This window comes from Budorcas taxicolor, chromosome 8, assembly GCF_023091745.1.
Source record: "Budorcas taxicolor isolate Tak-1 chromosome 8, Takin1.1, whole genome shotgun sequence".
Lineage (NCBI taxonomy): Eukaryota > Metazoa > Chordata > Mammalia > Artiodactyla > Bovidae > Budorcas > Budorcas taxicolor.
In genome coordinates, this window is record NC_068917.1 from 99800497 (window position 1) to 99805372 (window position 4876).

Consider the following 4876-nt stretch of genomic DNA (forward strand, 5'->3'; position numbering starts at 1 on the left):
AACTGAGCCATACTGCAGTTGGGTTGCAGCTGCAGCACGCAGGATCATTGTTGGGGTGCACAGACTCTCCAGCTGTAATGTACTGGCTCAGCTGCTCAGCGGCATGTGGGATTTTAGTCCCCCGGCCAGGGATCAAGACCCTGTCCCCTGCAAAGCTAGGTGGATTCTTAACCACTGGACCAACAGGGAAGGAAGTCCCTCAATACACCTTGAATGGGCTAAAGAATGATCTGGCTGGGGCATGATTCACACAAATGATTGTCAGCATAGATGACAGTAGATAGTTTGGGAAGGACCATGTTCAGCAAAACCAAACATATTTCTTTACCATAGGCCTCACTGGAGCTTTTTGTATGACAATACATGGCAGAAACAAAATGTTATGTTTCCCAAGCCTAATGGAGGAGCATATTTTGCACAAAACATTAAGCAGCTTTGTGCAGTACTTTTTATGAGTTAAGCATTTTGCCCCTCTTGTCCTGGCTACCTGATTGAATGGGGGCCAAGATGGAGAAATCATCTCACTTCATCTTCAGAACAAACACCCTGGTGAGGCAGCTGTTCAACACCAACTGGGTACGAGAAACTAATAGAACATTTTCAGAATGAGCAGTATGAGGACCTAACGCCATGCTTACTCAACTAACCAACAGCAAAAAAAAAAAAATTGCCTGTGGTTATTTCAACCCTACTCGGGAACAGAAGCACTTTCTGGAAGGCTGTGAAGTGCCAGAATGCATGTTCATCATCACACTCACACTTGCAGTCAGAGAACTTGGTCAGATACAAATGCACAAAGCAGGTTGGAGTAATCACTCTCCTATCTGCCTTCAATGAAGAAATATGATAGGAAGTACATTCAATATGCTGCCTAGATGATCACCCACAGAACCTTATCAAGAAATATGTGGGGATTGTCTGTGGCCTAATTCTTTCTTCTTTGTTATGTGCATGGACCATCTTTTAGGAGACAGGAAAATGAAACTCATATAATATCTATGTGCCTTCTTCCTACTTGGCCCTAGGACTTTCAAGAAAAAGAGAAGTCCTATTCCAAAATGCATATAATAATTTTAAAGTCAGAACAACAACAACAACAAAAACCAGTTTCTGATCAATCAACATATAGAGACCAAATTAGTTCACAGGTTTTCTTTTCTGTTTTTTAATTTTGATAGGATTAATAGGTATGTCCCCTCCACAAAAGAGTTCTTTTCAGATGTTACATCATGATGCTATATAGTCTTTGGAGGAAAATATTTAAGGAACAGTCATCTAGCTATCTATAGCAAACCTGCAGATGACCTAGATACACAAATTCACGGGGGGAGAAGAGTAGTCATCAAAAGTAATACCAAGGAAACATCTCAGAATAGTAAAGAGGCTGAGAGATTCAGAGCCCTAATTCAAACATACCTAGTAAAGCATGGTGGTTTACAACACAAATAGGGAGCTAGACTTGAAACTTAGTTTTGTTATGTAGGGATAAATAATATTCTGAGGTTTCCCTAACAGTCCAGTAGTTGAGAATCCACCTTCCAATGCAGGGAACACAGGTTTAATCCCTGCTCTGGGAAGATTCCACATGCCACGGGGCACCTAAGCCCTTGAACACAACTACTAGGGCCACGCTCTAGAGCCCATGCAATACAACTAGAGAAGTCTGTGCATCGTGTTGAGAAGCCCCCTCGCACCACAACTAGGGAAAGCCTGCATGCCACAACAAAGACACAGCATGGCCCCAAAATAAAGTAGTAATAATAATAAAAGAAATAGTTACATTCTGATTGTTATATAACCTTGAACAAATTATTTAAGCATTCTGTGCTTCAGTTTCCCCTCTGCAAAATGGAGTAAAAAGTAATATCTACCTCAGTTGATTGTGAAGACCCAGCATATGTAAAATATGTAGAACCAGTGTTTGGTACAAAGTTAGTTTTCCACGCATGTTGACGATAACTAGTATTACCAACTGCATGACCATGAGAAGTCAGTTCACTTCAGTAAGTCTCATTTTCTCCTTCTCTTAAATTGAAATAATCATAATGCTGGCACAATATTAGAGTGAAGAACAAATAAGACAAGATACAGATGTTAAAGTACACAACAGCATCTCACAAAGGTAAGGTGATTATTCTCCTGCTATCATACAGTCATTCTTTTTCCCCCCTCACTGGAAGGTATTTCTTCTTCATCCCAGGCCTCGGATTTCCTCACTGGACACTGACCTTTCCAGTGTACAAAGCAGATACACTCTGTCTATGGGGGAATCCTTGGTCCATCGCCAGTCCTTTTCATCCCAGTGAATGTCACACCTGCCACAACCAAATGTCCAGAGTCAGAAAGTGGGGTGTTCCCATGACTACTCAGTCTCAAGACCTCATCAACTTAGCTGAGCAACCTTTCTTCTTGTGTCCGCCTCCAATGGAGACCTAATCGTCCACTTCTCCATGTCTACAGTTACCATCCTCAGTCATGTCACCATCATTTCTTGCCAGCCTTCCATGCTTCCACTTCCACATTGTATGATCCAATTCATTTCATTTTCCCCAATACAGATGAACAAATCTTTTAAAAATATAATTCCAGCCTCTTTCCCGGCTGGAACCATGGAGGGTGCAGAAGAGAAGAAAAAGAAGGTTCCTGCTGTGCCAGAAACCCTTAAGAAAAAGTGAAAGAATTTCACAGAGCTTAAGATCAAGCACCTGAGAAAGAAGTTTGCCCAAAAGATGCTTCAAAAGGGAAGGAGGAAGCTTATCTATGAAAAAGCTAAGCACTACCACAAGGAATACAGGCAGATGTACAGAACTGAAATTCGAATGGCTAGGATGGCACAAAAAGCTGGCAACTTCTATGCACCCGCGGAACCCAAACTGGCATTTGTCATCAGGATCAGAGGCATCAGTGGTGTGAGCCCAAAGGTTCGAAAGGTGCTGCAGCTCCTTCGCCTCCAGCAGATCTTCAGTGGCACCTTCGTGAAGCTCAACAAGGCATCAATTAACATGCTGAGAACTGTGGAGCCATACGTTGCATCAGTTCAGTTCAGTTCAGTTCAGTCGCTCAGTTGTGTCTGACTCTTTGCAACCCCATGAACTGCAGCACACCAGGCCTCCCTGTCCATCACCAACTCCCAGAGTTCCTTCAGACTCACATCCATCGAGTTGGTGATGCCATCCAGCCAGCCATCTCATCCTCTGTCGTCCCCTTCTCCTCCTACCCCCAATCCCTTCCAGCATCAGAGTCTTTTCCAATGAGTCAACTCTGCACATGAGGTGGCCAAAGTTCTGGAGTTTCAGCTTTAGCATTATTCATTCTAAAGAACACCCAGGACAGATCTCCTTTAGAATGGACTGGTTGGATCTCCTTGCAGTCCAGGGGACTCTCGAGTCTTCTATAACACCACAGTTCAAAAACATCAATTCTTCGGCACTCAGCCTTCTTCACAGTCCAACTCTCACATCCATACATGACCACTGGAAAAACCATAGCCTTGACTAGACAGACCTTTGTTGGCAAAGTAATGTCTCTGTTTTTTAATATGCTATCTAGGTTAGTCATAACTTTCCTTCCAAGGAGTAAGCATCTTTTAATTTCATGGCTGCAATCACCATCTGCAGTGATTTTGGAGCCCCCCAAAAATAAAGTCTGACACTGTTTCCCCATCTATTTCCCATGAAGTGATGGGACCAGAAGCCATGATCTTCATTTTCTGAATGTTGAGCTGGGGGTACCCAAATCTGAAGTCTGTAAATGAACTGATCTACAAGCGTGGTTATGGCAAAATCAACAAAAAGCGAATTGCCCTGACAGACAGCGCATTGATTGCTCAATCTCTTGGGAAATATGGAATCATCTGCATGGAGGATCTGATTCATGAGATCTATACCATTGGAAAATGTTTCAAAGAAGCAAACAACTTCCTGTGGCCCTCTAAATTGTCTTCTCCACAAGCTGGAATGAAGAAAAAGACCACCCATTTTGTAGAAGGTGGAGATGCTGGCAACAGGGAAGACCAGATCAACAGGCTTTTTAGAAGGATGAACTAAGGTAGCTACCAGGATTATTTTTGTAATCTGGTCAGTTAATAAACAATTGAAACAAACAACCAAAAAAAAAAAATGTAATTCCAATCATGTCTCTTCTCAGCTCTAAATCCAATGATGCTTCCCATTCTCATACCCCTTTCTAGGACCTGGTCCTCACAAGGGCCCTGACTACCTCAAAAGTTCACCCCATACCATTCTAATCTCCCCAATTCCCGCTCTGGTCACCATCTTACCTCTACACCCTGTCCCACAGGTCAGGTCACCCCTGTCCTATAGGTCTTTGTCAGTGACCTAGATACACCTAAATTCTGCTTCACCTCGGGACCTTCGTCCTTGCACTCCCCTCCCCTCGGCTCTTTAAATGGCTGGTTCTTTTGTGTCCTCCACATCGCAATTCAGATTTCTTCTCCTTAGAGAGGCCTTTCCTGATCACTCCAAATGTCCTTTTGCATAGTATTCATCCCAAAGAGATATTATGAAGTGAGAAATGCCTTCAGAACAGTGCTTGGCACATAAGAAGAACACATTAAAAATTGGGAACCATCATCACCATCACCATCCATCTCTCTCATGGCAGCCTGTCAAGTTGCATGGAAAACACTGCCAAGAGGGTGTGACTGTGATATGTGTTTGCTTACTTGTACTTTGTCTGCCCAGTTGTTAGTTCCACGAGGTGTACACCTTGCCAGTTTTGTTTTCTGGCTCATCCTCACTCCCCAGGAAACCACCAGCTACAGAGTGAGCACTGGGATGTTCGCTGAAAAAAAAATGAATGGAAGTGAGTCTCTCTTGGCTGTCAAATGGGTTCAAACTGCCGAATCCCCAGCGGG

The 4876-nt window shown here is 43.2% G+C and overlaps 1 pseudogene; it reads left to right on the forward strand.

The window, feature by feature from the left end:
* The first annotated feature begins 2609 nt into the window (after positions 1-2609).
* Positions 2610-4046, forward strand: LOC128052620 (60S ribosomal protein L7-like; annotated as a pseudogene).
* Positions 4047-4876: the final 830 nt, after the last annotated feature.